Here is an 11306-nt window from a genome sequence, read left to right on the forward strand (position 1 = left end):
AATAGTAAACAAATACAGAGCACAGAACACTGGTCCATTATGCATTAGGCTCAAATCGGTGCGAGGTAAGTCTTATAAGGAGAAGCAGAAGCTGGGTGTATTGCAGAAGAAGAAGCAGGATCTGAGATTAGTGTTAAAAGAGGAAAACTTGAATAGGATTGAGAGGGCAGAAGCTGAGTCTATGTTGACTAGGAGAAATGTAAAAAGTTTCTTGGGAAGTGGGCCTTATGTCTCTTGACCACTAGATAAGTATTTCAGAAAAAAGATTCAGGACACATTTCATTTGGGATTGGGTAGCCTTACACATATATGAATGTAGTGGGGAAAGTGAGAACAAATTAGGGGAATCTACCAGGTGAGTGGCAAAGGCTTACAGTTATCCTGGGGCAGATGATAACAGGGGTCTACAGAAGAGATTGTCTGCAGTAGGAGGCCCATCCAGGACAGGACATGGGAAATAAATTATCATTGACCCCACACCTATCCCCAGGCCCATGAATACACTACTTCAGTTAACCTTCACAACATGCAAGGCCAGTATCCCTGTGTCACTTTACCCGAGAGGTTCAGTAATGGGATGAGTTCACACTGCATGCAGTAGAGTAAAGCCTCTATTGGAGGCCTATCTCTGAAGACTTCAGTGGCCATAGGTCGCCAACCTGGCTTTCAGAACACAGCATCCAGAGGTTACTGGTGCATGAGATCCAACATCAGGTGAATCCTAAACATTAACTTGAAGGTCAAGCTAGGGCCTCTGCATGATCCCAGGCTGCACATGCCGCCTTGTCTAAACACCACCATCAACTGAGCAAAGCCCAAGAGAAAAATCCTGGGAAGCATCCACGCCTACTGGCAAGAGCAATAGGCACACTGGATCGCAGGTGACGAGCCCCCTAAGTGCAGTAGCTACGGATTCCCATGGGGACACAGAAAAAGCAGAGACTGGTCTGGATTGCAGATATTTAGCTCATAGTGTTAGTCTCATATTACATAATAGTATTAGGAATTTGGCAATGCAATGCAGGATTCCAAGAGGGAAAGACTTGAAAAAATGTATAATTTTAAGCCATATCTCTACACTGCAACACTTCTCACCATTTCTTCTCAGGTAAGAATGCACCATCTTTGAAAAAACTCATCTCATAAGAGGAAATGTTGGCCTATAAATGAAACACGTGTCTTTGGAGATTTCATCTTTAGGAGCGATCTTCTTGTGGCCTCTCGGCCTCTTGGATCACATACTTCATACACAATGGGAGTCAAAAGCGCAAGGTAGATTGATACAGGCACCCTAAAAGCTTACCATGAAGAGTAACTACTAGGTCCATAGGCTTCCTCCCCCAAGCCAGCTTAATCCATTGAGAGCATGGGGTAAAGTAGGTTTACAGTTGTGAGTATGGGAAACACAGACTTTATGGTTGTATGGTTATTTATACATGATTGTACTATTTTCCACACACACAACTGTAAACCTACTATTGCCACACCCTGTAGAAGACTGGGTTAGCAACTCAGCACTGTCTCCTCACAGTAACAAGAGGGTTAGTGAGAAAAGCACTAACCAGGGGAAGAACAACAGAGGCAACCCAGGCCACATTGGGCTGACTGTACACATCTGTTCCTTAAGCTTGTGTGCACAGCATAACTCACCACAACGTCCTTTTTCACAGACCCCTTTTTAAGTTTCTCCACAAAATCCATCAGATCAAGCTAGTTCATGATGCTTCAAGATAAACTCGTCAAGGGAAAAATATGCAATATGTCTTACCATGGTGGAATCTTTGAAAATAAGACTAGGGTGCTGCTGGGAATGCAGACTGGTACAGCCACTCTGAAAAACTCTAAAGAGTTTCCTCAAAAAATAAAGAGATAGCACTTTCATTTGACCTAGTGATCCCACTTCTAGGAATATATCCTAAGAAACCAGAAACACCAGTCAGAAAGAATATATGCGCCCCTATGTTCAAAGCAGCACAAATTAAAGTAGCTAAGATTTGGAAAACAGCCCAAGTCCCCATGAGCAGATGAGTGGATCAAACAGCAGTGGTATATTTACACAATGAAATAGTATGCGGCTGTAAAAAAAGAAAGAACTCTTACCATTTGCAAAGCATGGATAGACCTGGAGAGTATTATGCTAAGCGAAATAAGCCAGAGAAAGACAAGTATTACATAATCTCACTCATATGTGGAATTTAATGAACAAAATAAACTGATGAGCAAAGGACACTTAAAGATATAGAAGCATGGAACAGATTGACAAATTTCAGAGGGAAGGTGCGGGTGTGGGTGTGGGTGTGGGTGTGGGTGTGATGAACTGGGGACTTGTATGCATGCTGCATAGCCCAGGGACTCAGAAAATGGAGTGGTGAAGGTAGAAGGGGGGATGGCAGGGGTGGGGTGGGTGGAGGGGTTCAATGGGGGGGAAAACAAAATAGAAAATAAAAGGGACATCTCTAATACAATAATACATATGAATAAATAAATAAAAAGTACGACTAGGAAAAAAACAAATGAACAAAACCAGAGCATTGACACACCGCACAAAGACAATCTCTGTTCTGCAAACACAACAGTGATTTATATAATTGAGCTAATATGACATGAAAGAAAATGAAAATGTATTTCAGATTATAATCTCTTGTGAGCAAAATTCTTGCATTTGCTGCACTAGATAAGTTGTGTATACATGTAAATTGTCTGTTCTCTTAATACAAAATGAGACCAAAATGTGTCAACGTATTTTTCACAGAACCTAAAATATCCACATGAATGTCTTCTGTCCTGTACAATTACACTTTGCCTGTCCCCTAGTCTCCAAGAATGTCCTTGCCTTTCTCTAACTAGTCTCCTCGTCCCTTTTGCCTGGCCTTGCACCCAAGCATGGCAGACAGAGAATCCTAGAGGCCCAAAGTTCTACAGCGGCTGTTTGCAAAGGGGGAGGAGACTTCAGTAACTGCCACACCGGATACACTTTATGAGAGAAGGAAAAGGGAAAACATCGTGAAGGCCTCTCACATATGATAGGGCAGGAGGGCAGGATGCCTACATGGCCCAAGGAACCTGAGGGAGCAAATTATGGGCAGAAGAAGTGCAACCAACGGCTGGAAGAGGAAAGGTTTGCAGTCAACGGACACCTAGCTCTGTGGTCGTTGCTTGTAATGGACAGAGTCCATTGGGGGAAGCATCAGACACTACAAAGAAGACCTTGCTGCCGGAAGTGGACAGGAAGTAACATCCATGAGTGTCAGAATGCAAGATCACAGCTTGTCTACAATCAACGGCTACAATGAAGAAGGAGAAAAAATGGGAGTGGTAGGAGATGCAAGTCAACCTAGCCTGGCCCAGCCCAGCCCAGGGAAGGTAGGATTCAAGGAGAAGAAACTACAAGGGAAGAGCCTTGGACCACATCATTCTGCACAAAATACACTCAAGAAACTTCATTTTACTGTTCAACCAACTGACAGAATGAGCTCCTTAATCCCTTCCTTTTCTCCTCAAAAGCCACAGTAAATTCACTAATGAAATGGACTGGTATGGTTTCAGAACAACTGTAAGTGTGCAACCTAGATGCCCCTTTCCATTCTCTCTAAGGATATTAGCAAAATATATAATGATAAACATGTTATACAATACAATATGGAGAATATAAGTAACTAGTAGTTCATTATATTCATGAACGTCTGTAACAGGCTGAGATTACTTCCCTAACATAAGAGCCCGGGGAAAGTGCGACTATCACAGCTGTGTTGTCATCTAGCCCATGTGTCCTGAGAGCTCAGCCATTCAGGTGTTGGTTTAGCTCCCCTACAGCTCCCGCTATCCAATCCTGTCTTCTTGGGAACCTGACCTCCCGATTGGCTCTCTCATCCCTTTAAACTGCCTGCTTTGTGACATCATTCTCCCACCAAACCTACCACCACCTGGTAGAATCTTGGGGTGCCCATGGAGTTGTCTGTAAATAAATTTGGATCATCGCAACTGACCAGTGACCAGTAACTGGTGACCAGTGACCAGTGGCCAGTATGACCAGTGACTTTCATACTGGACACATGTGCTCTTTGGCTTCAGCCACTGAGAAATCGTCATTCCTTGCATCTACAGTTGTTATCTGCTCTTCTTCTCTGAGCATGTCAGGTAAGGAAAGAACCTTTTTGAAGTTTTTCATTGGATTGTTATTTATACCTCAATTTAGCAATAGTGTCAAAAGAGCATAGAGTAATTTGGGGAAATATGATATAGAAGTCTGCAGACCTAATTTCAGTTTACATTTTGACATCTACTAGCAATGTGACTTTGGACAAGTCATTGGATCTCTCACAAAATATGTTTTCTCCTCATCTGCTACATTCGGATGTTAGATGGTTGTGGACTCTAATCCCTTCCTTTTCTAATATGGAGTTTTAAAGAACACTCCAGTTGACAATGAAATCAAGACTTCTTGAGAGTGTTTCAACAGCAATAGAAAGAAAACCTAAGTCATGTAGAAAACAAGCAATACATGTATAGATATAGAAATAGATATAGATATAGATATAGATATAGATATAGATATAGATATAGATATAGATATAGATATATATGATGTGTTATGTGTAATGGTCTCCAACCACCAAGGTTTCAACTTTAGTATTTTAAATTGAGTGCTGTTCCAAAAGTAATATTCATGTGGTTTGGAGTTTTCTATCCAAAGTAGGATAACAGAGAAAATAGCGAAAGAGGATGGGGAGTACTGGGCTATAGGAAGGCAAGTATTTCAATGTAAAAAAACTAGAACTGCTTTCATCAGCACAGGCCAACAGCAACCAAGAGGGAGGGAAAAACACAAGCAGGAAGGAGGGGGAAGTATGAAAATGAACAAGGAGAACATGAAAGAGCTCATGAGAACAAAAAGCAGTTTGGAATGGAATATTGGAGGGAACCAAAGAATATAAATGTAAGCAGAAAGAGCAGAGGGTGAAATCAGCTCGGACTAGGGCAAAGTAATGTGGCTCTCAGCAAATGCTTACATTGATAGAATAGGAAAGAAAGTAAGGCTGGAGTAGGGTCCCACTATCCATAGCAGTATATCAAAACAATCCTATTCAGTTGCCCGTTTTTTTGTTGCCTCTCTGAACACAGATGACATGTGACAGTTTGCAATATTAACATTTAAAAATGCATTTCAGTAATGATGTTTCTTATATACAAGAAAATAAGAAACCTGATTATCTAGGGCCGTGGTCGGCAAACTGCTGCTCGCGAGCCACATGTGGCTCTTTGGCCCCTTGAGTGTGGCTCTTCGTAAGCCTTAGGAGTACCCTAATTAAGTTAATAACACTGTACCTACCTTTACAGTTTAAGTTTAAAAAATTTGGCTCTCAAAAGAAATTTCAATCGTGGTACTGTTGATATTTGGATCTGCTGACTAATGAGTTTACCGACCATTGATTTCGGGCATTGGAAATCACAGAATTTTCAGTGTTTCAATTCATTCTGATTTTTAAACTATGACAATGTTTTGTCTAGTAAAAAAAATTAAGACTTGAAAAGAAAGATGTGTCCTAAATGGAATCAAAAAGAATACACCCTTTGTGTGATTAGTATGTTCAAATTCAAAGATGCTCTTCATCTTCAAAGTTATCTTCTTCCTAACGCAGAGAGCACACTGATACACAGCCATTGCCTCACTTCAGGTCATAGCTACTTAAGGAAAAAAAGAGAGCATCAAATCCCGCATCTCTAATTTCACATTTCTCAAAAATAATTATTTTTGATTCTCTTGGGGATTCCTACATTAATGTGTGTGTTTTTTAATTGAAACCTATTGATGATGGTTTTAAGACTTTGGGTACGACCCCTTTGCTGGATGTTGAAGATGATGATAATCTAGGTTTTAAGATAAATATAAAAACCTTCATGATACATTTCAACTGTTCTTTTCTCTTTGTTATAAGGTTATATTAATTGAAATATATATATCTAATACACTAAGTATTTATTACTTACTGCGGAATAGTCAGAGAAACATGAATGAATACAATAATGGAATTCCTTTACATTTACTTTGTTCTCCGCTTTAAACTAGTATTTACTGAAATATTGGTCAGCATATATAGGAGGCACATATACATCAACAGTGATTGCAGTGTGCTGCTTGTTATGCAATTTTTACTGATATATCTCCTCTGTCCATACGTACTCGCTAAGAACTTACTCAAAGTCACCTATTGTGGGTTGTTTCTGGTTAACAGTATTCACTAAAATAGAATAGGCAATATGTACTTTTATGATACGGCATGTATGAAACAAAACTTCATTTTGTAGTAAATTTATTAGGGTCTGATGTTTGCTACGTTCCTCACTTCTTGAGAAACTCACTCTCAGATAGTCATTCTGAGGTAGGATCAGAAATCAGGCATGAAGACAGTAAGAAAGACCCTTTAAGTTTACCAACTGCATTGAGCTTCTATGAGAACTATAGGAAGAGCATGTGAAGGGCACAGGCAAAATGAGACGCTGAAGATTGTCATGACCACAGATGTACTGTCTTCTCCTGGACAAACGAACATCTGCATCAGAAGTTCTATTATTCCTAGATGTTGGCAGTGTAATGTGCAGAGCTCTGGCAAGGAAGTCGGGATGCTTAGGTTATGGAAGCAGGTACTAACATTAACATAGGGAGAGAACGGAGCCATAGTTTCTTCAGTCATGAAATGAGAATGTTAGAACAGGGATTCTCAAAGGACTCCTGCTTCTAAAATGCTTTAATTCTAGCAAAGAGCATACAAATCAATACTACTGAAGGTTCAAGGGCGAGATAGGTCAGGGAGTGGTTGCTTCTAGCCTAGAGAACAATGTATGAAGCACACCACTTGGGTCTTGTGTACTTTTTTACTCAAGATTTTATATTATATATAAAAGCTTAAGCGACTGAATGACCATTTGACCAGTTGAACCGCAGCTATGACACACACTGACACCAGGGACAAACGCTCAACGCAGGAGCTACCACCCTGATGGTCAGTGTGCTCCCACAGTGAGAGCACCGCTCAGCTGACCGATGGTCACCAGACACCTGGGATCATGACTGGAGATAGCAGCTGCAGCGAAAGGAGCCTCTCCCACCTCTGCAGCAGTGCTACCACTAAGAAGCTGGAGCTTCTCAGCTGCAGGCCCTGATTAAGGCTCCTCCCCCGTCCACCTGCTGCTTCCAGAAATACTACATCCCTCGGGCCAAAACCAGCAGTCCCATATCCCCCCAGGGGTCCCAGATTGTGAGAGGGCACAGGCAGGCTGAGGGACCACACCAGTACATGATATATATTTTTTATTGATTTCAGAGAGGAAGGGGGAGGGAGAGAGAGAGATGGACACATCAACGATGAGAGAGAATCATTGATTGGCCGCCTTCTGCAGGCCCCTTACTGGGGAATTGAGCCCCCAAACTGGGTTTGCGCCCTTGACTGGAATTGAACCCAGACTCGCAAGCCAAAGCTCTATCCACTGAACCTAAACAGCTAGGGCTGAAAGCAACAATCTGAAAATAATGATGATTTTCACACATGTTGCTTATCAATCTCTTTGACTTTTTTCATCACTCTCTTGTTCCCTACAGAGAATTCCAAAAATCCACCTTTCCTTGGAATTTCAACCTCCCTGCAACGCTCTCTTCCTGTGGAGAGCAATGCAGGAAGTGTCTGCAATTTCTACAGTGTCTCTGCTCCAGCCAACAGTTCACCATGGCTCCTGCCATCAGCCTCTGGCACCACTTTCCAACCTCTCATGGGTGGTGCCTACTTTTACCAACATTCTAGCACAACCATGTTGTCTGGAGTTCCTGGCCAGAGCCCAATCTCCATTCCAGCTGCTTCCAATCCTAAAGTTTTTGAGTGGGCTCTTACAGGAGACACTGAAAAGAAGTCATCATCACTCAGAAAATTCACTGTGACTGTCATTGACCAGGACACAACTGTCTCCTCTATGTCTCTGGCGTCCCAGTGTGAGAAAACCTCAGATGCCTATAAGATGGCCCCTCAGTATCCATCACTTTCTGTCAACCTTGTTCAGGGGGCACCAATTCAGGGACAGGGCCTGTCACATCCCTACAAGGTGGCAAATCATGTGTGTTACTGCAATCAAGGCACAATGGACCCTCTGCTCTCTGGAGAGGGTGGTCCCTACCTGCAGTTCTATGGCTCTGTGTCTTACACAGAGAGCAGGGCCTCTGCCCCTGACCCAGGGATGGTCATGGTGCTAAAGGAGACTCAGTCCACAAACATGATACCACCAGCCTCCACTTCTGGAATCTGCTACTCTGTGCCTCCTCAACCCATCACTAAGACAGGTTTTGAAGGTGAGTACAAACAGAAACAAGGAAGGGGAATAAGGTCAGCATTCAAAACTGGGGTCAATCTGCTGCTGGGAAGTGGTGAGTCCTCAGACAGGTGGAATGTAAGTCCTGTGACTTTAACCCCTACCACCCTCAGTCAATGCCCTCCATTGTCAGACTCCTTATGAGGACACCTGACAGAGGTGGGAAGGTGGGAAACTAACAGCCATGGATGCTACATGGAGGAGAACTCCAAGAGCATACCAAGGGACACCACACTTTCCACTGTCCTACCTGATGAGTCCTCCTGTACTACAATACTGCAGTAAACTCCCTTGATTGATTGTTTTAGTCTCCTTCTAAGGCCTTTCAGGACATTATTGTGACAGTGCCCGTTTAACTTTCCATCACTTCCTTAGTTGACACCTGGATTGAGGATCATGTGTTCCAACATCTTGTCCAAAGCAAACAGGCTATTATCTCCCCTTGCTTATAGGCTTCATCAGGAAGAGCTCCATTCCCTGTCTTAGTCCTTGGTGTGAAGTGTTTTTATTCACTCGGGAAAGTAGAGACAATTACAAGGGTTCAATATGAGAATGGGAAACATTTTTAAAAAATCATTTTTTTTATGTGACTTATAACAACCCTGTGAAATGCAAAGCAAATCCAGGGACTGACCGACTTTCCCTTGATTCCATTGTAGTGATGGAGACTTCCCTGGGGATGGAGACTTCCTTGGCATTGCAACTTCCAGGCAAAATATTTTATTTACGACCTGCTCCAGAATTCCCCGAGGCCTGCAGTAACAGACATACCCAAGTACTTGAGAGTTATCCACCACCTCAGAGTGGGGACATTTCAATGGCACCCATAGTCCAGAATCCTATTAACCTCCTGGCACTGCCGCCAGCTCCAAGCCAGGAACAGAAAGAGAATAAGAATGTGGAGAATATTAAAACCAAGCTTTCCAAGCACGGGAATGGGTACCAGATCCCAACAGAAAACGAAGCTTCTCCACTGCTCCCTTTAGAAGTGCCTGACATTCCACAGGTGCTGGCCTGCATTGGTCCCCTTGGCCAAGAGGAGCAGCCTGGTTGTGACAAGTCTGGTTGGGGAAAGAATAGCCTGAGTCTTAAGGACCAAGGGACACTTGAAAATGGGACTGAATCTAATGACAGTTTTGCAGACATCGACACACTGGTGAAGGGTATTCACCTGCCACAGGTCTTAAGTTCCTTGGATGACCTTGATCAGCCCCAAGGACCCAAGGTGATCAAAACCAAAGACACCAGGGGCCTCAAGTTGCACGAAGTGCAGAAAAAGTCAAGTGTCAGAAAGACTCGCTCTGATCAAGGCCGCAAGATCAAACATAAAGCCTCTGAGCCTATGAGTGATGCTCCCAAGACCAAGATCAAGCCCGAGAGCCCAGACTGTGTGTTTGTGGAAGAAGTGGTTCCTTGCAATGCTGCAGCTGGTGGCAGGGCTCCTTCGAACATGGCCAAGCATTCCAACAGCAAACCTCAGAAAGCTGCAGCCAGCAGGACCAGCAATACTAAGAGCCATGGGCACGAAAACACCAAAACAAACAAAGAAAACTACTCCAAGAGAGCTGAGGAGAGGAAGCAGTCCGGGAACAAAGTCAAGGCAGAGGAGAAGCCAGCCATTCCCAAGATGAAGAGGAAGAAAAGTCATCCTGAGCTGCCACAAGAGGCCATCAAAAAGCCTCGCAGCGGCCTCGGTGTGCACATGCTGGAGTCTGTGCAGGTTTTCCATGCGCTGGGCAAGAAGAGGGATGAGAAAGCTGACCTGTTTTCCTCGCGGGCCCTGGGAAACTCAAGCAACCCTAAAGGCCCCCAGCCACGCCTAGCTACCAAACCATGGCTGGTTATGCCCCGTGAGGGCAAAGGTCCTGTGAAAACTCAAGTCAAATCCAAAAAAACACATGGAAGTGCTGACAAAGGGTCTCCACCTCCATCCCAGGACAAGCTGCCTTCTCCCGGGAAGGTCAAGTTGGTGCCATTGGTTTTTCCAACCATGGAGAAGACTCAAGTTCGACCTGTTCCTCGCAGGCCACAGTCTCTGGCATCACGTCGGCCTGCTGTGACCAACCCTGCCAAGCCTGCTGCAGTCACTGCATCCCTGCCAACTCCTGTATCTTTGACAGGGCCTGTCAAATCAGCTCAGCCAATATCGTCCAACTCAGCTGGACCAGGCTTGACAAACCGCGACTGCCCTAGTGTCCCGCAGCCTCCTGCTTCTAGGCCTGGGCCCTACAAAACATCATCTTGTGCTTCTTTCCAGCGGGAGCCTGTTCACTCGGCTGTGAGCCAGCCCCAGACCCCGCTCAAGCCTCACAACCACTCTCTACTCCAGGATTTCGCCCTCCAACCAATTCCATGGAGGAAATCTGAGGTTCTGGGGCCAGTCATGTCAACACCTATCACAAAGGAGCAGAGGCCAGATCGAGAGGCCATGAAGAGGAAGGCTCAACTAGAGCGTGAGAATGCTGCCAAATTGGGGACAAGGCAGCATTTCATTGACAGGGAAAAAGAAATGGACATTTCTCTGTACTATGGCTATGTGATGTAGGAGATGCTGGGAGTGCTGGTGCCATTTGGGTACCTGCTGTTTTTCGATAGATAGATAGATTATAAATAGATAGATAGATAGATAGATAGATAGATAGATAGGAATGTCTGAATGTCTCAATCTGGGTATATTCTGTAACTTAAAAAAACTGAATAAATATTGTAAATTATCATTCAATTATAAAGAAGTATTTTGAGTTTTGAGATGCTGTTAACTGTGCTCTTTCTTTGGTGGGTATTAGGATCAAAAGCTGCATGATAAGGAAAGAATTGGAAGTTGGATCGGTGAATGAGGGTCAAGGGGTAAGCACTGTGGGAAGAAAGGAACTTGGGCCATGGACAGAAAGGCCAAAAACGGGGAGAGGTTATGGATTTATAAAGAGAAGCAAGAGCTGGGTGTATGGCAG

General features: G+C 43.7%; 1 pseudogene; it reads left to right on the forward strand.

Annotated features, from left to right (window-relative positions):
* LOC102418230 overlaps nucleotides 1-10900 on the forward strand; it is a 15011-nt pseudogene extending 4111 nt beyond the window's left edge.
* Nucleotides 10901-11306: the final 406 nt, after the last annotated feature.

This window comes from Myotis lucifugus, unplaced genomic scaffold (assembly GCF_000147115.1).
Source record: "Myotis lucifugus unplaced genomic scaffold, Myoluc2.0 scaffold_1187, whole genome shotgun sequence".
Lineage (NCBI taxonomy): Eukaryota > Metazoa > Chordata > Mammalia > Chiroptera > Vespertilionidae > Myotis > Myotis lucifugus.